The sequence below is a fragment of the Chlorocebus sabaeus genome, chromosome X (genome assembly GCF_047675955.1).
Source record: "Chlorocebus sabaeus isolate Y175 chromosome X, mChlSab1.0.hap1, whole genome shotgun sequence".
Taxonomy (NCBI): domain Eukaryota; kingdom Metazoa; phylum Chordata; class Mammalia; order Primates; family Cercopithecidae; genus Chlorocebus; species Chlorocebus sabaeus.
The window spans coordinates 100888685-100914430 of NC_132933.1; the positions used below are offsets into that span (position 1 = coordinate 100888685).

At 37.3% G+C, this 25746-nt stretch overlaps 1 protein-coding gene and 1 non-coding gene across 2 annotated transcripts in view; one reads left to right on the plus strand and one right to left on the minus strand.

Moving 5' to 3' along the window:
- Positions 1 to 25746, minus strand: part of MAGED1 (MAGE family member D1) — a 106826-nt gene that overhangs the window by 14489 nt on the left and 66591 nt on the right. The window lies entirely within an intron of this gene.
- LOC119622612 (U6 spliceosomal RNA) lies at positions 16016 to 16117 on the plus strand. Its single transcript, XR_005239222.1, has one exon. It is a non-coding gene; the product is annotated as a U6 spliceosomal RNA (small nuclear RNA).

A 25746-nucleotide genomic window follows, 5' to 3' on the forward strand; every position in this document is an offset into this window, starting at 1 on the left:
TATGTACGAGTCTTTTGTCATATATATGGTTTGCAAGTACTTTCTCCCAGTTTGCAGAGACTTTTGCAGGGGAAATTTTGAAGAAATTCAATTTATTGGGTTTTTTTTTCCTTTTATGGATTGTGGGTTTTATGTCATTTCTAAGAACTCTTCAACAAGCCCTAGTATACCTCACGATTTTCTCCTACAATATCTTCTAAAAGTTTTTTGGTTTTAATTTTTACGTTGATGTCTGTCATCCATTTGAGCTTAACTTTTAATTAGGTGTGAGGTTTAGGCTGAAGTTCATTTGGCAGCGGGGAGGGGGCGGGGGGAGCAGGTGTCAGAGCTATGGATATCCAGTCAGGCCAGTGCAGGGTAATTAAAGGGTGATCCTTCTTCCTTTGAATTGTTTTTGCACCTTTGTCGAAAATCAGCTGGCATATTTGTGAGGCAATTTCTGAGTTCTCTGTTCTAGTCCATTGTTCTGTGTCTGTTCATCTACCAAATCCCACGGTCTTGATTATAATAGTCAGTAGTCTTAAAATTGAATAGAATGATTTCTCCCACTTTATCTTTCTTTCTCAAAATTATTTTATGTATTATTCTGGTTCTTTTGTCTTTCCATATATTTTGGAATAATCTTATTTATATCTAGAAAACATCCTGCGGGGATTTTGATAGGAACGGCACTTAAACTGTGTATCAATTTAGGGAAAATTAATATCTTTTTTTACGTTGATTCTTACAATCCATGAATGTGACGATATGCGCTTCTCCATTTATTTTGCTCTTCTTTAATTTCTTCACTAACATGTTCTAGTTTTTAGTATAGAAATATTGTATATGTTTTGTTAATTTGCATGTATTTCACCTTGTGGTTTTTTGTTTGTTTGTTTGTTTGTTTGTTTGTTTTTGAGTCATTGTATTCTTTTCTTTTTTTCTTCTTCTTTGTTTTTCTGACAGGGCCTTGTTCTGTTGCTGAGGCTGAAGTGCAATGGTGTGATCATGGCTCACTGCAGCCTTCAACTTTTGGGCTCAAGCAATCCTCCCACTTCAGCTTCCCAAGTAGCTGGGACCATAGGTGCGTGACACCATGCCCAGTTAATTATTTGAATTTTTGTAGAGATGTAGTCCCCTTATGTTGCCTAGGCTGGTTTTGAACTCCTGAGCTGAAGTGATTGCACCCGCCTCAGCCTCCCAAAGTGCTGGGATTACAAGTGTGAGCCACTGTGCCCAGCCCAGTATTCTATTTTTAATTTCCACATGCTCATTGCTAGGATATAGAAATAAAATTGATATTGGTAAGTTGATCTTGTACCCTGTGACCTGCTAAACTCACTTATTAGTTCTAGGACATTTCATTTTTTTGTAGATTTTTGGGAATTTCTACATACACTATCGTGACATCTGGAAATAGTGAGTTTTATTTCTTCCTTTCTGATCTGTATTGCTTTTCTTTCTTTACTGAGCTGGTTAGAATTTCCATTATTATTTTGCTTTTTGTTGTGTTTTGTTTTTTAACAAGTATGCTTAGATTTACCTTTAATTTTTATGGATACATATTTGTTGTATATATTCATGGGTTACATGTGATATTTTGATACATGTATATGATATATAATGATCTCATCAGGGTATGATCTTGTATAATCTCATCAGGGTAACTGAGATATCCATCACCTCAAACGTTTATCATTTCTTTGTATTGGGAACATTCCAAATCTACTCCCCTAGTTATTTTGAAATATACGATAAATTATTGTTAACTATAGTTGCTGTATTGTGCTACTGACTACTAGGTGTTATTCCTACTATCTAACTGTATTTTTGTACCCCTTAAAAAACCCCTCTTTAGGCTCCCCACCTCCCACACTTCTCAGCCTCTGGTAATCATCACTCTACTCTCTACTTCCATGAAATCAAATTTTCTTTAGCTCCCACATATAAGTGAGAATACGTAATATTTGTCTTTCTGTGTCTAGCTTATTTCACCTAATATAATGTCCTCCAGTTCCATCCATGTTGCTGCAAATGACAGGATCTCCTTATTTTTATGGCTGAATAATATTTCATTGTGCATACATACCATATTTTCTTTATCCATTCATCCACTGATGGACACTTAGGTTGATTCCACATCTTGGCATTGTGAATAGTGCTACAATAAACACGAGAATCCAGCTATCTCTTTGATATACTGATTTTTCTTTCTTTTGGACCTATCTCTCACCATATACAAAAATCAAATCAGAATGGGTTAAAGACTTAAATATAAGACCTGTAACTATTAAAGTACTGGAAGAAAACATTAGGGAAGTGCCCCAGGATTGGTTTGGGCAAATATTTTTTTAGTAAGGCTTCAAAAGCACCCCAAACAAAGAAAAAATGATCAAATGGGATCACATCAAGCTAAAACGCTTCTGCACAGCAGAGGAAACAATCAGCAAAGTGAAAAGAAAACCTACAGGATGGGAGAAATAATTTGCAAACTATTCAACTGACAAGGGATTTAATAACCAGAATATATAAGGAACTCCAATAACCCAATAGAAAAACACAAACATACACACACACCTCCCAAAAATCCAATTTAAAAATGGGCAAATGACCTGAATAGATAATTCTCAAAAGGCATACAAATGAACAAGGGAATATATTTTCAAAATGCTCACCATCACTAGTCATTAGAGAAATACAAATCAAAACCACAAAGAGATATAATCTCACTCCAGTTAATAATGGCTATTACCAAAAAGACAAAAATAAAGGATGTTGGCAAGGATGTGGAGAAAGAGGTACACTCATACATTTTTTATGGGAATGTAAATTAATACAGCCACTTTAGAAACAATATAGAGGTTCCTCAAAAAACTAAAAACAGAACTGTCATATGATCCAGCAACCTAATACTATTTTGATAGCAGTGGTGAATGCAGATATACTTACCTGGTTCCTGATGGCAAGGAGAAATCATTCAGTCTCTCACCATTAAGTCTGATGCTAGGTGAAGGTTTAGCGCATATCTTAAAAAATCAACCTTGAGGAAGTTACTCTCTATTAGTGAGTTGCTGACAATTTTTAGGAAAAATGAATTGTTGGATTTTCTAAAATGCTTTTTCTTTGTCAATTAGTATGACATGACTTTTATTCTTTAGCCTGTTGATACAGTGGATTACATTGCTGGATTTATGAACGCTGAACCTACATGGAATAAATTCCCCTTGGTCATGGTGTATAACATTTTCTACAACACTGGATTTGATTTACTAACGTTCTGTTGAAGACTTTTACGTCTATGTTCATGAGACATATTAATGTGTAAGTTTCTTTCGTGTACTTTGGTTTCGGGATGAGGGTAAGACTGACTTCACAGAATTAATGGAAGTTGTTTCCTCTTATTTTCTGGATGAGATTGTGTAGAAATGCTGTTCATCCTTCTTTGAACAATTGTTAGAATTCTTTATTTCTTTTATAAGAACTTCCTTTGGCCATTATTTTAGGATAGGTAGGCTAGAAACAAATTCTTAGTTTTCTTTCTTCTGGAAATGTCTTGATTTACTCTTCATGACTAAAGGGTATTTTATTTTCATTGGGTATTTAATTCCAGGTTGATGAGTCTTTTCTTGCAGCGCTTGAAATATATTGTGGCCTCTATGGTATCTAATGGGAGAGCTTCTGTCTGTCATTGCTTTGGTATTCTCTATAGGTAAGGTGTCATTTTGCTCTGGTGGGATTCAAGATTTTTTGTTCTGTCTTAAGCTTTCAGAAGTTTGAAAACGGTTTCTTTGACTATATCTTCTCGGGGGGTTGCTCAGCTTCTTGAATCACTGAATCTGTGGGATTGTCTCCCCCACCCCCAAATTTGGGGCATTTTCAGCCATTGTATCTCTCAACACTTTTTCAGTCCCTCTTCTCTCTCTCTTCTGTGATTACAATGACACATATTTAAATCTTTTGTAATAGTCCAACAAGTGCCTAAGGTTGTTTTTTGTTGTTGTTGTTTTGTTTTTCAGTACGTTTTTCTCTGTCATTCAGACTGAATAATTTCTATTGTTCTATCTTCAAGTTCCCTGATTCATTCTTCTGTTATCTTTATTTTGCTGTTGAGTTCATCTACTGAGGTTTGTCTTTTTTAAAGTCCATGTACTAAAATTTTCAGTTTTAAAATTCCCTATTAATTTTTCTTTGTATCTCTGATTTCTTTTAGAGATTTCCAATTTCTTTGCTAAGGCATCCTTTTTTTCACTTGTTCTAAGCATGTTCACAATTGCTCACTGAAACATTTTTAGGATGGCTGTTTAAAAATCTTCGTCAGATGATTCTAATAGCTGTGCCATCTTGATGTGTGTTGATTGTCTTTTGTCACTCAAGTTGTGCTTATTACAGTTCTCACTATGACAAGTGATTTTCAGTTGAATCCTGGATATTTTGCATATTATGTTATGAAGATCTGGGTCTTATTTAAATCTTCTGTTTTACCACATATAGGTAGAAGTCCAGGTTCCACACTCAGATTCCACTGATACCTGGGGTTGAGGAGTTTGCTGTCACCATGGGCTAAGTGACAGTTCTAGCTCCACATTAAGCTTTTACCAGTACCACTCTGGAAGAGATTGGGTGCCCAATTACTTCTCTCCAAATGTCCTCCATTGAGACCACTGATAGATAGGTATCATTGTTACTGTTGGGTGGTGATAAAAACCTGACTCTTCATTAGGTTTCCTCTTGATACCACACCATTTGTTAGGGGAGAGGCACCTCATTATCACTCATTGGGGTGGAAATCTAGGCTCCCCACATGGTCTCCACTGACTGAGGGTACTAGGATGTTCCCACTCCCCGTTCATCTTACCATTCTGTCAGGGAACTAGAGGTCTTATTACAGGCTGGCAAGGGTGGAAGTCTCTCTAGTTGGCCTTTGCTAGTAGGGGTAGAGCTGTAGTCTCATCTGGCTACAGTAGAGAGGTTATTGTTTAAAAAATTTTGTCAGCCAGGCGTGGTGGCTCACACCTGTAATCCCAGCACTTTGGGAGGCTGAGGCGGTCGGATCACCTGAGGTCACGAGTTCAAGACCAGCCTGGACAACATGGCAAAACCCTGTCTCTACTAAAAATACAAAAATTAGCCGGGCGTGGTGGCGCGCACCTGTAATTCCAGCTACTCAGGAGGCTGAGGCAGGAGAATCGCTTGAACCTGGAAGGCGGAGGTTGCAGTGAGCCAAGATCGTGCCACTGCACTCCAGCCTGGATGACAAGAGTGAGACTCTGTCTTAAAAAAAAAAAAAAATTTTCTTACTAGGCTGCCTGTTCTTCAGGTGAAGAAAGAGTGGATTTATATTGAGGCTTTTTTTTTTTGGTCTGTGCCCTTTGGTGTTTCCAGTTTACCAGTTTCTCTAGCATCTGGTCTAGGATGTACACAGCAAAAAGAAAACACAGGGAACTTACCTCCATGTTGATTCCTTGGTTCCATGTTCCCTAGAGAATGCATCATCTTCGTTTCAACTTTGTGGGTCTTGTTATGTTTTGTTTATATATTTTTTCCAGAGTTGGATAGGAAAAATACATCTACCCTGTCTACTACTTCTTTCTGGAAGTTCTCAATTCTCGTATTTTTTTTTAATCTATTGTGATTTCTTAATGTACAATCACATTATAGGAAAAAGAAATAATTTGATCACCTCTTTTACAATATGAATAGCACTTATTTGGTGGTGGTCTCTTATATGAGTTGTTAAAACATCAAGAGCAATATTGGGTAATAATCTAAATAAGTAACATCCCTTTCTTTTTCCTGAAGTGACTTTACCATTTTGCCTATCAGAATAATTATGGCTTTTGATAAGTAGTTTTTTAAAAATCATATTTAATAGCTTCTTTCTCTCCCTATTTTACTTTGGATTATTCATAATGCCTCTCTCTGCCTTATTCCCCAGTCAAATCCATTACCTATTCTTGTTACCATTTTAAGTACATTTTTATTCCATTCTATTATCTTTTTCTCTCTTTTCCACCATCTTGTTAGATGGGAGCATGAAGAGTGGGAGAAATTAGAAAGAAGGTCAAATAAGAAAGAAAGGGACTGAAGAGGAAGAGAGGGAGGAAGAAAAGAAGAAAGAATATAACACGAATAAGAAAAGATTAATAAAAATAGCAGCTGGAAGTAAATGGAATTAGGAAGATAAGGAAAAATAAGATAATGGAGAAAGAACAGATACTAAGTTGGAGCAGAAAAAGCAAGAGGAGGCTGGGTGCGGTGGCTCATGCCTATAATCCCAGCACTTTGGGAGGCTGAGGCAGGTAGATCACCAGAGGTCAGGAGATCGAGACCAGCCTGGCCAACATGGTGAAACCCAGTCTCTACTGAAAATACAAAAAATTAGCTGGGCGCGGTGGCAAGTGCCTGTAATCCCAGCTACTCGGGAGGCTGAGGTAGGAAAATCGCTTCTACTCAGGAGGCGGAGGTTACAGTGAGCCAAGATCTCACCATTGCACTCCAGCCTGGGCAACGAGAGCGAAACTCCATCTCAAAAAAAAAAAAAAAAAAGAAAAGAAAAAAGCAAGAGGAAAGAGAAGAGGATGTAAGGTAGAAGAGCGTGAGAGGGAGTGGGGAGTATATAGAGGGATGGTATGGACAGAATGTTTGTGGCCTCACCAAATTCAGATGTTGAAACCTAAATTCTCAGTGTGACTGTACTGGAGATGGGGCCTTTGGGAGGTAATTAGGTCATATGGGTAGAGCCCTCATAATGAGATTAATGACCTTATAAGAAGGAAAAGGAGAAAGCTTGCTTCCTCGGTCTGCTCTCCACCTTGTGAGGACACAAGAAGAAGATGGCTATCTGCAAACCAGGAAAAAGAGGGCCCTCAACAGACAGCAGATCTGCCAGCCTCCAGAATGGTGGGAAGTATATTTCTATTGTTTAAGCCACCCAGTCTATGGTAGTCAGTTATAGCAGCCCGAACTGACTAAGACAAGAGGTTAAGGAGTAGATAAGGAGGGATGAAAAATAAACAAGGAGAGGGGTAAAAAAGAGGAAGGAGGGAGTAGAGGAAATAACCAGGGAGAAAAGAGAAGTATTTGAAATAAGAGGGCCAGGGACAGAAAGAAGAAGAAATGAAGTAGAATCACACTTCACCAATGACGGTGATTTCGTTCTGCAGAGAAGTTGTCTTTTCTTCTTCTCAGATTCTCAGTTCCCTTTATGTTGGTACCCACAACATGCCAGAGGTCATTTCTCACATCTCACTCTGGCCTTGAGGTAAGACCACCGTGGTTTTTTACTATAAGAGACATATACCCCAAGTTTTGAGTAGATAAATTTGTTTGAGATACCCAGTGTTTATCACACACGTTCTGTTGGTGATTGTTCTGCAGGTATGGGTATTATCTGACAAACTCCGGTATGCAGGATATGCAAGTTATTTTCTCTGCAACTCAACATAAAATCTATGTCAAGTTCCCATTCCACTGAGTGGTGGAAACTTAATCTCCAGCAGTATGGAGTCCCCCTCTCACTCTCTGCTTTGGGGTTGTATTTAAGTTCTACGATGTTAAATAGTGTCAAAACATCAGGATGGGGAACATATGTTGGGTGTCATGTATCCATGCTGGCATACATGTCATATTTGTTCACCAATGTCTGTTCAAGCAGGTAGTTGTTGAGTGAGCTTCATTCTTTACTGTAAAGCTGCTTTGGGTCCAACTCTCTCTCTTTGGGTATCATATATCACTCACATACGTGGAAAACATTCTGCTGTTCCTATGATATTCTGAGGTCTGTTAATCTCTGTGAGGCTGTCTTTGTCTCACATATACTCCTATAATACCCTCAGCTGAGGGAAACCACATGAAGAGGCTACAAATAATTATAGACACCACACAGACAATTCTGTTTTGTAATCTTGTCCTCTCTGGCCTTAGCCAGAAGGTGAGACACAAGAACACATTGCTTAAGGATCTTACAAACCTATCTGGCATTTCTTTCCATCCCTAGAATATGGGGCTTACAGTTCCTCCTTTTTAAGGAACCCACAATGTCTACTGACTCTATGCTTCCCCATGCCTTTCTTCCACCACAGAATCAATGTGAGGCTGGAGGCACCAACAACCAGAAAAAAAAAAAACTGGACAAACTAAAAATCAACCACTTTTTTGGACCTGTCATAGAAATGAAATTTCAGGGCAAATCATCACCCTAAAATCTTGATGGATAGGCAAATCTGGAGTCACATATGCATAACTGGAACATCAGATGGAGAAGAGAAAGAGAATAGAGCAGAAGAAATATCAAGTAATAATGGCTAAGAATTTTCCAAAATTAATGACAGACACCAAATTACAGATCCAGGAAGCTCAGAGAACATCAAATATCTTACTTATAATAGAACAAGAATAATAATTATAGCAGCTTTCATCAGAAACCATGCAAGCAATAAGAGTAAAGTGAAATATTTAAAGTGTTAAAAGAAAGATGACTACCACCCTAGATTTTTACATATAGAAAAAGATCTTTCAAAAGTAAAGGAGAAGAAAAAAAAAAAGTAAAGGAGAAGTAAAGACATTCTCAGATGAACAAAAATGGAATGAACTGATCACCAATAGTCCCGCTCTGCAAGAAATATTAGAAGATTTTCTTCAGGCAGAAAGAAAATGATATAGGGCAGAACTTGGAAGTACATAAAGAAAGGGAGAGCACTGGAGAAGGAATAAATGAAGCTTTCCTTCAAAGAGGAAATCAAATCTCCAATTACAGAATATTTGAGGATGCTGTAATTAAAGGAAATTTATGTATCTTTCCATTATAAAGACAGCTACATGCAATTAACAAGAGAAATATCTTAAACATAAAGATACAGCAAACATGAAAATAAAAGGATGGAATAAGTTATGACATGCAAATAATAAAAAGATGATGTATTAATATCATAGTACTTTAAAGCAAAATATAATAAAAACAAAATCATAGCATGAGATTATAACACCCCTAAGTAAAGGGTAGAATAACCATATGAAATAATGGGTCCTTCTTGAAGCCTCTACATTGATAATATACACTGAGGCCCAAACATAAAGCTATATGGTGCCTCAGAATAAACACTTCAGAATTCTTAAATCCCTCATCCATGTTTTCTAGACTTGAGTCAACTTGATTTTATCTTCTTTATTTATATATGTATAAGAATTTTAAAACATTTTAAAAGTATGCCTAGTAAAGTACTACACATTGTGATAAGTTCTGGAGAAATAATGACAGCAAAAATACATGTATTACCTGCTTTCAAGGATTAATGGATCTGAGTCCAGTCAGATTTCCACAACTTTAAGAAAGTTGGCTGAATTTCTAGTGCCAATTTGCATCATAAGAGCAGGCAAAGTGACATCTTAGGATTATATCAAATGCATTCCTATGGCTTCAGTATGTATTTAACAATAATGAATGACATTCTAACTCTGCTGGAACGACCATCCATGATTACTACATTCATAGAGTTCTTCGCTGCTAACAAATTGTGATGTTAATAAGATCTGAAGCTTGGCTAAAGGCTCTTCAATGTTCTTCACATGTTTTCTCACCATCGGAGGCTTTCTTGGTGACTTGTAATCTCTTATAGACTTAAATAGGTTACACCTTCCTTCATATTGCACAATTCCCTTCCAGTTAATTCCTCACCCCCATCACCACAGCAACTCACATTCCATTAATAAGCAGAAGGTTATCAGAAGAGACAAGGGAAGGAAGCCTGCAAGTAGAACCCCAATGCACAGTTTGGGAATGTTTGTTTGGTACTGCATCAGATGACCTTACCATGTGAGCTTTTGGTATCTTGTGACATAGAGTCCCTCTTTCATTTGCACTGGAAAATTTCAAGACATATCTGAATGCTCTCAGACACCTGGGATATGATTTAGTGCCATATGCATCCTCAATGTTCAGCATCAATATAAACCTCATAAACCACTTAATTTGGAAATCATGGAACATTAACAAATTAAAACAGATATGTAGCTGGACTCAGAAAAGTCATGAGTTCAGCTACACAGTATGACATTTCCTAATTTCATTTTATAAAAGAAAAATCATCTGAAAAACGTTGGGAAAATGGTCCACACCAAGTCTAACATCACACACATACATGCACAGTTGTAATTAATATACTACATCTGAGACTCTTTTTTGTATATAATGTTTTATCACAATTATCTTAGCATAACATTTTCTATGACATTGAAAAGTCTTTGCAAAATTCTTTATGATAACGTGTAATATCCCATCATATAAACTTACCAACTTGACCAAGTAACAAAAATCTTGTTTCCATTTATTTTTGTTCACTAGATTATCATTGTGGTGATTTTCCCCCAACAAACCTCTGTGCATACCTCCAATTATTTCCCTATGGTATATTATTAGAAATGGAATTACTAGTTCAAAGGGGTATGAACTATTTTAAGGCTGTTATTCAATAATACCAAAATGCTTTCCAGAAAGGTTTTTGTCAACACTAGTAATGCAGAAAAGTTCTCACATACCTTTAATAGTGCTGAACATTTGCTTTAAAAATCTTTGCCCTTTTGATAGACAAAATGATGTTTAATTGATTCAGACTGTATTTATTATTATTATTAATGATGGGAAGATACTCTCAGTGTTTCTTAATCATTTGTATTTTGCTATGAGAGTTCCTTGTACATCAAGGTTATTAACCTTGTATCTGTCACACTTGTTGCAAATGCTTGGTGCCTTGCCTCTTAGTCTTATTTATGAATTCCTGATCTAGGAAAAAATGCAATCTATGACTTTCTTTTCCACTATCATTTTCTCCTTTTAAAAAAATGCTAGGGATGTCCTTTGCTATTGAAAAGCCAAATAAGTATTCCTTTTACTAGAAAACAATTCAGAAATGTATATTTAGAGCCTAAAATATATCTATACTTTCTTAGTAATTTACCTTTGAAGACTATGCTTTAAATTGGGAATGATAAAAAATCTGATTTAGATGTTTTTAATGACAGAAGCATGCTTCTATTGTAATATTAAATGAGAAAAGATAATACAGATTTAGCAGATTATTGAATTGAACTTTCACCCTTTCCTCACAATTTTGGTTAAAGCCATATAGCCTTTAAAAAAAAAAAAAAATAAAATAAAGTAAAGAAAAGAAAAAGTTACCCAGTACCTCCACATTCTAAAGAGAACATCCCAGGAGATCTGAGCACAATCCTACAGGCCTCACATGGGGAGAGCACACTAGTCATGCTACTGGTATTCATTCCATTCCTTTTCAGCCCATACGTACTCAGAAAGCTAGAAAGAATTAGATAAGAATTTACAGTGTTGTGAGTCCTTGGCTTGGGAAAGAGTGTTTTCCTCTCTCTTGAGGAAGGAGAGGGGCATGCAACTCCCTCACCAAAGTCGTGTGAGGAGGAATCCAAAGGAATCACTTACACAGACTGAGGGAGTCTGCATGGGATAAGAACAGAGTGGAGTATCACATTTTTTATATTCAACAGTTTCTCTCCAGGTTGAAATTTCTCATGATTACTCAGGTTTGATTTGTTCCTAAAGGCTTTTTTTCCACTGACTGCATTCCTATGGCTTCAGTATATATTTAACAATAATGAATGACATTTGAACTCTAGTTGAAAGACCATCCACAAAGTCAAGTGAATGTGAAAAGAAAAAAAAAAGAAAGACCATCCATGAAAACTACATTCATAGAGTTTATCTCTGCTAATGAATTATCTGATGTTAATAAGATCTGAAGCTTGGCCAAAGGCTCTTCAATGCTCTTCACACATTTTCTCACCATCATGGCCTTTTCTTGCTGATTTATAATCTCTGAAATTAGTCTGAAGCTATGGTCATGTGACCCACACTATGGGTGTGAGTGTGGGCTTGTCCTATGTATGCTTTCATCCTCCCGTAGGATGTCTGAGATTAGAGCACAATTACTGTAACACTTACTATGTCTTGGAAGCCCCCTGGCTGGGAACCAATCCTGTGAATATCTACCCCAAGCCTTAAACATCTATCCTTTAAAAGAAGGTTAATCTCCTTTTCTAACTTGTCTTTATGCTCAGAAGTTTCTTGTGATTAGAGTAATGAGGAGTTATCCTTGTAATACATGGCCACATTCCTCTGTGACCCAAATTGTTCCTCAAATCCCTGATTTTGAATACATTTCTTATTCTCAGGCTCTTCTCATTTGATAAAAAATTATAACTGTCACTCATTTGTGATACTTGGCAGTAATGAGAAGGTCAAACAACTGTAAAAGAAAAGAAAATAATTATCTAACAGGTCTCCGCCATATAACTTCCTAAGAGGCAAGCTGGGGACAGGATTTTGCCCTCCAACCTGACAAAAAACACTTAAGAATGGACAGAAAATATGAAATAATGGTCTTTCAAGACACTGAACATTAGGCAATGAAGAAAAGTAATCCCTGAGAGATGAGGAAAAAAGAAGTGAGCACTTACTGCTTGAGAGGTTCCAGTTTGTGGAGCAGCAAGGGAGAATGTAGTCAGAATCCTGGGGATTCCCTGAATTCTGGGGTGACAGAGATGAGAGACCAGAAAGACCAAGGTAGCTAGAGTTCACAGAGCAGAGTACCCAAAAAGAGAGAGGTACACAGGGAGAACACTGGAGATCTTTGAAGGATTGCCATTAAGTATTAGGCAGAGTACTGATCAGTGAATTCATAAAAGGAAATTGCCCGAGGCTGGGGAAAGAGTCACCTGAAAGGATTAAAGGGAACAAGTGCCAGAAGCTCGAACAGGTTTGGGGACCATGCTGTTCTCACCAGCTAAAGTGGAAAACTTCCTAATTCATGTGGCATGGGGTACTCAGATGGGTCTTGCCTCATCAGTCAGGGATAATTAGCTTTATGCAAAAAAAACTGCTGTGGTCCTGCCTAACAAATCATAAAAGCAAGACTAAAAAAGATCTGTTTCCAAAGAAGTGCATTTCAGAACAAAGTTCAGGTAGCTTTGTAGGAATATAAAAATATCTAGCACCAAAAGACAAAACTTCAACAAAATTTTACCAAAAGGTAAAATTCACATTGCCTGGCATCAAATTAAACAAACAAACAAACAAAAAACACAGGCATACGAAGAAGCAGAAAAATAGGATCCATCTTGAGGAGAAAAATCAATCAATCCAAACTTACCCAGAACTTACATATTTAATAGATGTTATAATTAGCAGGTAAGCACATTAAAAGCCATTATAACTATATTCCATGTGTCCAAAAACTTAGAGGAAAGAATGGTCATGTTAAGTAAAAACATGAGATCTATTTATTAAGGCCCAAGTCATACATCTAGATATAAAAACTATATTTGAGAAGAAAAAATACTAGATGATATTTATTACTAAAGATTAGTGAACTTGAAGACATAATAGAAAAGATTCTAAATGAAATAAAATACATTTTAAAAGATAACAGAGCATAAGTCCCTTTGTTCATGCTGTTTCCTCTTCTGGAAACACTTTTACCCCGTCCAACCCACAGATCCTTCAACCAATGAATTCTGAATCTGTCTTCTGGTTTCATCTCCATCATTACCTCCTCCCTGCTTTTACTTCCCTGATTAGGTAAAGACCCCTTTTAACCTATCCACAGAACCATGTACTTCCCCTCCATAGCTCTTACCAGAGTGACAACTTCACAAATATTTGTGTCTGCGATTACTGTCTATCTTCCTCACAAGACAGTAGCTTTATGAGGGCAGAGACAATATGTCTATTTTTGCTTACCATGATATCCTCCAGCATCTCAAATTCTGCCAGTCATATCCCATCTGTATCTAGCACCTTTGTGATTTTCATCTATTAATTATACTCTCTCTCCCAAATCTTCAACCTCTCCTTCTCTACTGGTTATATCCTACCAACATCCCCTTTTCCTTACTAGGAAATTGTTTTTTCTTACCATGTTCTCTCAGCTACAGATAGTGGTGGCTATGTGTCACAGTTCTTTCCCATGGGATGTATTTGGCAGTCATTGGATAGGATTTTTGGGAAAGCTCTGTAAAAGGAGACTAATTCCACTGACAAGGTATTTTTGCCCTCTCCTCTTCGTCATTCTTTCTACCTGGAACATAGAAATGATGGCCAGAGTTGCAGCAGGCATCCTTCAACCAGAAGGCACCTGGAAGATGAGAGCTATACACCAAGGACCATGGAACAAAAAAAAATACATAAGGGGACTGAGACACTGATAAAATTCTGAAGGTCCTGGGCTTGTTTCAGGTGAAGAAAAGATATCCCTTATTTTAAGCAACTCATTTTTAGGTCTTTGTTACTCATATCCAAAGGATATTCCAAATACCCATCCTAAAACATGAGATGCCCCTACCCCAACTTCTCTCTCTCTCTCTCTCTCTCACACACACACACACACACACACAGTCTGACACACTATCTCATTCACACGACTCTGACTCATGATCATGACTATGACTTATGAAGTATGATCTCCACATATTGTCCCAGTTCTCCAAACTATCATATTCACACTTTACCCTTCAATCCTGCTGATATGGTTTGGCTCTGTGTCCCCACCCATACCCCATCTCAAATTGTAATGCTCATAATCCCCACATGTCAAGGGAGGGACCAGGTGGGAGGTGATTGGATCATGGAGTCGCTTTCCCTTATGCTGTTCTCCTGATAGTGAGTGAGTTCTCATGAGATCTGATGGTTTTATAAGGCAGTTTTCCCTACTCTTGCTCACTCTCTCTCACCTGCCGCCATGCAAGACGTGCCTCTTCCCCTTCCACCATGATTGTAAGTTTTCTGAGCCCTCCCAAGCCATGCAGAACTGAGTCAACTAAACCCTCTTTCTTTTTACGTATTTTTATTTTTTGACAATGAAAGAAAGCAAGTTTATTTGAGCAACAGTGTACAGCCAAGTGACTGTTCCATAGACAGAGCAGGGCCACCCCATAGGCAGATTGGTCCAGAGTAGCACTTGTGGATTGCTGGCTACCTATATTTATACCAATTCTTAATTATGTGCTAAATAAGGGGTGGGTTATTCACAAACGGGAGTATGGAAAAAGGGAAGAGAGTTCCCAGAATTATATAAGATAACTTCCAGGTCATTGTCATGGCATTTGTAAAATGTCATGGTACTGGTAGAAGTGTCTTATGCAAGAGCATTATAATTGCTGGTCCTACCCAGCTTTGGCCAGTTTCTTTGCTACATACGATTTAGATAGACAGGGTCCTGATCAGTGCTCAGAAAACAAGACCTGCTAATCACCTACCTCAAAACAAACCAAAACATTAATTGTGAGAATATTCTAGAAAGACAAGTTGTTAAGAAAGAAGATACTGTAAAGACTCAAACAGAAATGTAACATAACATGTAAAGAATGAAATAAGAAAATAGCAAGGAAATATAGCAAAGATGCTAAATCGGTGTAAGTTAAGAGTTAAATGAACCCAGAGAACAAACGATAAAGTCCTTTAGAAAGCACTATGATGGAAAGAATGGGGTGTTCCTGGTGGAAGGCCTGGCATAGGTAATGTTTTGTTAGCTTTCCAAAAAGATTAAAAGATTATGCCCAAAATATTCCCTTGAGAAGTGGCAGGTGTAAGAGGACTCTGGAAATCAGCATAGTAATCCAGCTTCCAAAAAATAATTTTTAAAAAGGAGTCTCTTCTTGAGGAGAAATGGAGATCCAAAACAGATGTTCGAGCACATCACAGGCCCCTACTGTTCTGCATCTCCAGAGGCAGAATCTTATGCAGTCTGGGCTCCCGTTGTCACCAAGGCCATTAAGCCATCTCTGAGCACCTGCTGGGGGGCGACACACAGCTTGAACCCTCTCCGGGAGTGTGCTGCCAAGCACTGGAGAGATTTAGTTTTGTTTTATTCTTATCATGATCATGTTTTATTAATTTATATCTTTCATTCCTCTATAACAAGAGGTCCATTTGTCATCTGTGAAATACCTTAAGCCAGACCTATACTGTTTTCACATACCATGTAATATTTGATATGATTAAGAAAAGTCATGCTTGCTTTGACAGCACAAACGCTAAAACTGGAACGGTGCAGAGATTAGCACATGGCCCCTGTACAAAGACGACACACAAATTCATGAAGCATAAAAAAGAAAGAAAAGAAAAGCAGTAAACTGGTGAGTTAACAGTTAACTGGAAAGGTATCACTTTGAAGGCAATCCAATGTATTACCCTTCCACATATCAAACTTACCACCTGATTCTAAATTTAAATATTTGCTGTTTACCAACAGGAAATTACAATCCATTTACATGTGTCTCTGGGGAAACAGCATGCAAAGAATGGTCACATCTTTACATATGCAAGGCAAATATCTGGAACAAAACAAAACAATTCTGGAATCCCACATGACATTAATATTTTAGGAATAGAGCACAAGATCCCCAAAGAACACACACACACACACACACACACACACACACCACATTATAGAAAAAGAAATCACATACACATCAATTTTGAGTAAGATACAGCAATATATCTCAAACTACTTGTGCAAAACCAGTTGTTTTTTTGTTCGTTTTAATTCATTTCAATCAATACTTTTGTGAAATAAGAGTTTGTTTCTAGAAAAACTGATATTACAGTAAATTACAGAATACAAAATACAAGCCTCGCTCTTTAAATTATTGATTCAGCATAAATAAAATCACTCTAAAATTGCAGTAAAAGTTCCCAAACACTTAGGCTAAGTTCTGTATTTAGTTCATGGTAGACTAGATCACCAACCCACACTTGTCCAAGGACGATATTTTTAATACACTGAGACAAAGCGTCTAAAAATGGATATCTTAGCCCAGCACGGTGGCTCACCCTCCTAGTCTCAGCTACTCAGGAGGCTGAGGCAGGAGGATCCCCTGACCCCAGGAGTTTAGGCTGCAGTGAACTATGATAGCGCCACTGCACCCCAGCCTGGGCGCCAGAGAAAGACTCCATCTCTTTTTTTGTTTTGTTTTGTTTTAAGACAGTGTGTTGCTCTGTCACCCAGGCTGGAGTTCAGTGGCACAATCTCGGCTCACTGCAACCTCCGCCTCCTGGGTTCAAGCGATTCTCCCACCTCAGCCTCCCAAGCACTGGGACCACAGGTGCCCACCACCACACCGGTCTAATTCTTGTATTTTTGTGTGTGTGTGTGTAGAGACAGGGTTTCGCCATGTTGCCCAGGCCGATCTCGAACTCCTGAGCTCAAGCGATCCGCCCGCCTCGGCCTCCCAAACTGCTGGAATCACAGGCATGAGCCACCGCGCCTGGCACATACCCTGTCTCTTAAAAAAAAAATTAAAAATTAAAAAATCATAAAAATGGAGATCTTCCAGGCCAGGAGCAGTGGCTCACGCCTGCAATCCCAGCACCCTAAACCCTCTTTCTTTTTAATAAATTATCCAGTCTCAGATATCTCTTTATAGCAGTGTGAAAATGGATTAATATGCCCACTAACATGCACACTGTCTCTATCACTACCATTTCCACACATACTCTGTCCTATCCTGTACTATCATAAATAAAATGTCTTTAGACCAGAACAGATACAGTACCCATGATACCCACTGTCAAATACAACTAACTTAAATCAATCCCCATTATCATACACACCATCCCCATCACTCACATAGTCACACCCCAATTAATCCCTACACTACACCCTTAAGCAGTAACTAGCCACACCCACTATCATACACACAGTCCATGTCTCCATTAACAAACTTGTATCATCCTCCAAATCTCCTTCCACACATTCTCATACCACCTCCATTTCATACATACTCACAACCAATAACCACATCAGCTCTGCTCTCACACATATATATTCCCCATTCCTCACTGACACTCAGAAACTCCGTGCATTTTCCCATCATATACTTTATTCAACAACCCTATTCAGACCCTCATGATTTCCCCACTCCAAATTATCACATTTTCATCGACTGTGATTACCCATGCTCACTGTATCCACCTGTCCTCACAGAGACACACTTCTCATTTTCCCCAGCACACACAGACACACAGACATACACTAACCTTCTCACCTCCATCATGTACCCATCTTCCATAATGACATTACACTTGCCCCATTCCATCCTCCCTCTACTTCAACATGTCCCATCCACATTTTCACACAAACAATGATCCCAGTGTCCCATCATCCCGTCCTCTCCCTCCCCATTCTCTCGCACAACCATATGCACACACATGCACAATTCTTGTCTTTCACATACACTGTGACCATAACTACCACTGTCACATGCATTCTGATCTCTTTCTGTCACTGTCACTGTCACTCACATTGCTTCTGTCTTCATGATCACAATGATTTCATACCATCCTCACACTGTCCCCATTGACACCATTATCACACATACTTCGGCCACGTAACTCCACTACCTCACTATCACACAATACTCTCCCTATCTCTCCATCAAACATATGACCCACATCACTTAGGATTTTATACCTGTGGTGCCCATTCCCTGCTATCTCATTTTCCTTCTCTCTTTTCTTTCCTCTCCTCTCCTTTCTTCTCCCCCACTCCTATCTTACTCTCTCATACACAAACACACACACACACACACACACACTTACTTTCCTGATATGTGGATCTTACATCAATCCAGATATAATAGAGAAGTTTCTCACTTGAAGCCTCATTGCAGAGTTCTAGTAGGTGTTAAGTGGAGAAACATATCATGCTCTAAATGTACAATGTTTGGTGTTTCCATTGGTAGAGAGTGGTGAATGGATTCCTTTTGGTACATCTGCCTTTAAGAAGCATTTCTTCATGTTTTGTTATAGCATTTAGATGGGGTTTTTAAATATTCTATTGATATGTCATTAATATGATATTCTGTAGTTGAGCTATTTGTACTACAGTCTTCCTAAAATATCCTAATACCTTTCGTGTCACAGCAAAATTATGATATTTTTGGTCCCGAAGAGATAGACAAGTTCAAGCACATGGCAATACTGAATATATCACTGAGCTGTGTTAGAGGGAACACTTAATCTTTACTTCTCATGTTTCCAAGTGGAAGAACTTCATACAGACTAACACTCCTGCTTTTCGGTCCACAGAAGGAGGAATGAGTTGTATGACTAGTATGTTTGGAAGAAACATCTGAGTATGCTTGTGTGATGGTTAATACTGAGTATCAACTTGATTGAATTGAAGGATACAAAGTATTGATCCTGGGTGTGTCTGTGAGGGTGTTGCCAAAAGAGATTAACATTTGAGTCAGTGGGCTGGGGAAGGCAAATATACCCTTCATCTGGTGGGCACAATCTAATCAGCTGCCAGCAAATATAAAGCAGGCAGAAAAACGTGAGGAGAGACAGGCCTAGCCTCCCAGCCTATATCTTTCTCTCATGCTGGATGCTTCCTGCCCTTGAACATTGAACTCCAGGTTCTTCAGTTTTGGGACTCGGATTGACTCTTCTTGCTCCTCAGCTTGCAGATAGCCTATTGTGAGACCTTATGATCATGTAAGTTAATACTTAATAAGCTCCCCTTTATTTTTATGTGTATATATAGTTCTGTCCCTCTAGAGAACCCTGACTAATACAGCTTGGCTGGGGCTCTTGCTCTCTGCCCTTCGTCTACATGCTTACAGATAACATATCATGCATCAAGTGGCCCCCTTTTGGCCCAGCGCCTTGTGGTTTTTCAGCATTGCTTATGGTGGTCTAGGTAAATCTGCTTAATTCTGGGCCCAATATTAAGAAGTCCACATTAAAGCCATATTCTCTGAAGTGTTATCAGTAATAAAGATGATGTTTTGAGTTCCATTTACCTGATTCCTACATCTTTCAATTTCGATTGTTTCTGAACCTAGTCAGGGAAGATGAGTGCTATTTATTGATCCCTCACAACTCCCACACAATGGATCAATGAAATCATATAAATTCTCTTTACTCATGTTATCCATGTTTTACCACAAACAGGTTTCTAGGTGGAGTTTGTTTTTGATTAGCATTACCAGCAAACACTGATACAAATTAACATCAAGTCTAAACAAGGATATTGCATTGCCACTACCCCAGATTCCTCTTTTCCCTGAACTAGGAATTCAAATTCTGAATGGGTAGAGTTACCATGGTACAGTAGGTGAAAATTAATCAGGAGTAGAAAACACTCTTTGATTAAAAACTTTATAATTTAGTCTTATAGAATGCTCTTGTTAAAAACAGGTTATGTAGAATTACATCTAACAGTCATTTTTGCTCTTTCTTTTTTCTTTTTGCTAGCTAGCTTTGTATTAGCTTTTGAGCCCTTGCATATAAACTTAAATACTGTGCTTGTCTGCTCTCAGTGAAAGAACAATATTTCAGAGTGCAATTTGTGTCCAAGGTGACTAGGCCTAAATATTGAAATTTTCACAGTTTTATCCGGGGACAATCAGTGTTGTAAAGAAATGGCAACTTTTCGCTGGAAATAAAGCACTGTGAAGATCAGAATTCACATGTGACCTCTTTTGCATAGTAACACCATTCATATCTGCACATAGTTGATATTCTAGCAGTACTGACTCAAATACATTCCAATCTACATCAAGGCCCACAAAGTGATCATTAATTAATAAAAACAAACATTAAAAAGTTTCAGCAGTCAGAGAGAAAGAAAACAAAGCTATTAGACAAGATATGTAAAAACTGACTAAAAAGTAATAAGAACACCTGAGGAAAATGCAGCACATACACACAAAAACTTTCTAGAGCTCAAAGCTTTAAAAACAAATTCTATATTAGTCCATTCTCACACTGCTATAAAGAAATTCCTGAGACTGCATAATTTTCAAATAAAAGAGGTTTAATTAGTTCATGTCTCCACAGGCTGTACAGGAAGCTTGGCTGGGGAGGCCTCGGGAAACTCACAATCATGGCAGAAGGTGAAGGGGAAGCAGGCACATCTTACATGGCTAGAGCAGGAGGAAGAGAGAGAAGGGCGGAGGTGCTATACACTTTTAAATAACCAGATCTCGTGAGAACTCACTATCATGAGAATAGCAAAGGGGAAATCTGCCCTCTTGAACCAATTACCTCCCACCAGGCCTCTCTTCCAACATTAGGTACCACAATTCAACATGAGATTTGGGTGGGGACACAAATCCAAACTGTATCAAATTCCAATTAAACAAAAAAATGAAAAATGATGTCAATGATGAGCCCTGAATTACTTGACTAGAAAATCAAGTGCAAGATTTATATCAAGGTACTCAGCAAAAAAATCCATAAAGCAATAGATTCAATGAGATACAAGACAAGATATTTAGAGGATAGTGTCAATGAATCTAAAATGTGAATATGGGAGATGGATGGGGAGTTAAAGGAGAAAAGAAATAGAAGGAAGAGAGGCAATACTTAACTAAATGATAGAAGAAAATTTCTCTAACCTAAAGAAAGGGCTACCTGAATTCCAGACAAGATTGAGTGCCTGTTCATCCATCCATTCACTAATTTATGTTTTCATACATTAATTTAATCAACTCATCTAATGAGGACTTATTACACAGCCAGCACTATTCCAGGCACTTGGGGTATATCAGTGAACAAAACAGACAAAAATCCCTGTCTTTGTGGAGCTTACATTCTAAGATATACTCAGCACACCCTGATTAAATTCTTGAATTCAAGGAAACAAGAAAAAAATTACAATCTTAAAGAGAAAGAGAAACAAAATTCAGAAATTTTCAATGATAAAAACTCTCAACAAATTAGGTATAAGAGGAATGTACCCAAAAGCAGTAAAGGCTGTATATCACAAGCCCATGGCTAACAACATACTCAATGGTGAAAAGTTGTAAGCTTTTCCTCTAAGATTATGAACAACACAAGGATGCCTACTCTCACCATTCCTATTCATCATAGTATTGGAAGCCCTAACCAGAGCAATTAGTCAAGAAAAGGAAATAAAATGCATCCAAATTGGAAAGGAAGAAGTGAAATTATATCTGTTTGCAGATACATGATTGTATATACAGAAAAACCTAAGGACTCCATAAAACAAACTGTTAGAACTAATAACTGAATTAAGTTACATAATATACTATCAGCATAGAAAAATCAATAGCATTTCTATGTAATAACAGTAAATAATCCAAAAGGGATATTAAGAAAATAATCCTATTTATAATAACATCAAAACCAATAAAACACTTAGGAATAAATTTAACCAAGGAAGTAAAAGATCTGTACACTGAAAACCACAAAACAATAATAGAAGAAATTGAAAAAGACACAAATAAATTGAAAAGTATTCTGTGTTCATGGACTGGAAGAATTAATATTGTCAAAATGTCCATGCTAACTAAAGCAATCTGCAGATTCAATAAAACCCCTATTAATAACTAAAAGCAATCTTGAATAAGAACAAAGTCAGAGGCATCATACTTCCTGATTCCAAATTATGTTACAAAGCTATAGTAATCAAAACAACATAGTACTGGCATAAAAACAGACACATAGACAAATAAATAAAATAGCCCAGAAACAAATCCATGCGTATACAGTCAACTAATCTTTGACAAAGGTATCAAGAATACATAACGGGGAAAGGATAGTTTCTTCAACAAATGGTGTTGGAAAACTGAATGTCCATTGCAGAAAAAAATGAAATTGGATCCTTATCTTACACACACACACACTCACACCCCTCAACTCAAACTGGAAATTGGATTAGAGATTTAAATGGAAGTTCTAAAACATACAACTTCTAGAAGAAAACATGGGAAAAGGTCCTTTACATTGAACTTGACAATGACTTTTTTTGTTATTACACCAAAAAGGCAGGCCACAAAAGCAAACATAAAAAGGTGGGACTACATCAAACTACAAAGTTTCTGCACAGCAAGGGAAACAATCAACAAAATGAAAAGGCAACCCACAGATTAGGAGAAAATATACACAAACCATATATCTGATAAGGGGTTAATACACAAAATATATAAGGAACTCATATAGTTAACTCAGTAGTTTTAAAAAAAACCACACAAATAACCCAATTTAAAAATGGGCAAAGGACCTGAATAGGTATTTTTTTCCAAGGAAGACATACAAATGCCCAACAGGTATATGGAAAGTGTTAAACATTTCTAATCTTCAAGGAAATGCAAATTAAAACCACAATGAGATGCCATCTCACACTTGTTATGATAGTTATTATCAAAAAGTCAAATGATAACAAGTGTTGGCAAAGTTGGCAAAAAGTGGCAAAAGTGAACCTTTATAAATTGTTGGTGAGAGTGTAAAGTGGTACAGTCACTAGCAGAAACAGTATGGAGGCTCCCCCGCAAAATTAAGAATTGAACTACCATAATATCCAGCAATTCCACTTCTGGGTGTATATCCAAAGGAGATAAAATCACTATCTTAAAGAAGCATCTGAACTCCCCTGTTCATTGCTGCATTTTTAGCAATAGTTATGATAAGAAAACAATCTAAGTGTCTGCAACAGATGCATGAAGAAATTGTGTATACACACACACACACACACACACACACAATGGCACATTGTTCACCCTTGATAAAGGAAATCCTGCCATTTGCAACAACACAGATGAACCTGGAGGACACTATGCTAAGTGATATAAGCCAAACACAGAAAGACAAATACTGCATGATCTCACTTATATGTTGAATCTTTAAAAAGTTGAACTCATAGAAACAGAGAGTGGATGGGTGGTTACCCAAGGTCAGCCAGTGTGTGGGGGAAATGGAGAGATGGTCAAAGGATACAAACTTGTGGTTGTAAGATGCATAAGTTCTGGAGATCTGATGTACAGCATGGTGAATATAGCTAGTAATAATGTATTACAACTTGAAATTCATTAAGAGAGTAGATCTTAAGTATTCCCACAAAAAAGGTAACTATAAGTTGATGGATATGTTAATTAGCTTGACTGTAGAAATCATTTCCCAATGTATATTTGTATCAAAATATCATGTTGTACACCTTGGATATGTATAATTTTTGTCAACTATGACCCTAATAGAGCTGAAAAGAGAGAAAGCGTCACCTCCAGTAGAAAAATTTAAGTGTCACCTGCAGTAGAAAAATTAAATTAGACAGACAGGACTTTCATCAGTAACACTAAATTTCATGACCTCATTCACTAATTATCCCAGAAATGGCTTTACAGTTCTCAGAGAAGCTAAAGTCAGTTTTTTGACTCAGAATCTGTTTTCCTGGGAGACTATCTAACAGGAGCAACATACCCTTTTCTCATACAACTAGATTTGTGTTTGCTTTTCCATTTTTTCAAAACTAAACAATATGTTAAAAACATATAAACAAGTGATAAAAATATACGAAAACCAAAGAAATTGTTAATACAAAAATCAGGGTAGTATTATCTCTAAGTGGAGGTGGACAGGAAGGTGTGATTGGAAAGGGCACTAAAGTACTGATAATGCTCTATTTCTTGTCCTGGTCGATGGGTCTGGAGGCATTATTTCATTTTTATTATTTTAAATGTAAATATTAATTAATTCAACAAATAAATGTCTATCATGTATCAGGCACTATTCTAGGCACTGGAAAAACAGAAATAAATAAAATAGATAAAAATGTGTCCTTATGGAGCTCACAAAGTAGCCAAGAAATAATAAAACTTTCCAGAGTCCAAGTACAAAAACATACAAGCTGAAAGAGTCTACCTACCAGGTATCTAGGACAACGGATATACAAATATCCACACATCATCATGAAATTTTAGAATATCAGGGATAAAGTGGAAATCCCAAAAGCTTTCAGGATTGAAAACAGCCCAGACTGGATCAAGAGAGAAGGCTCTACAAAGGGGACTTCTAGAAATAAATATTCTGAATATTCTGACGTTTTTTAGCAGTTACACAAAAATAGACATGATAGGGCTAACAGAAAAAATAAGGATTGGATATTTTGGGAGGCCAAGGCGAGCGGATCACTTGAGGTCAGGAGTTCGAAACCAGCCTGGCCAACATGGTGAAACCCCGTCTCTAATAAAAATACAAAAAAATTAGCCGGGTACAGTAGGTGCCTGTAATCCCAGCTACCTGGGAGGCTGAGGCAGGAGAATTGCTTGAACCCGGAAGGCAGAGGTTGCAGTGAGCCAAGATTGCACTATTGCACTATAGCCTGGGCGACAGGGCAAGACTCTGCCTCAAATATAAATATATAAAAATACACAGATAAAAGGGAATTATAACTCTAGAAATGATACAAATGTGTTCAAAACAGAAACGTAGACACAATTCACTACCTGTCTCTTTAGTGAACAATGTTTGCACAATCACAATAGTATAAACATCATCATTAACCAAAAAGTATGTTATAACTATACTAAAAGAACAGAGAAGGGAATTGATGGAGAAAAAAGTGAGAGTTAAATCTTCATCTACCATAATGAGAAGTCAACAGCTAGTATCTGAAATAAGTAACTCATGAAATAATGGTATTTAGATAAAAACCAAAAGAAGTAGATTTCAAAGTTGGCTAATTTGCATTCTAGCCTTCAAGTGTTCAAGTCTGGTGGTGAAAAAAAGTGAAGCTAATACTGGTATTTTTTGTTCTTTTTTAAGCCACACATAGGTCTGGCTATAATATATAGTATATTTACTATAATTTAAAAATTCAAACTAAAATGTCTTTTAATTATAAAGGGAGCTAAGGGATATGATGAGAGCTGAGACGTACTAAAATTAATGAGGCCAACAGAATAGATCAAAAGATGGTGGCGCATATAAATGTGGAAACT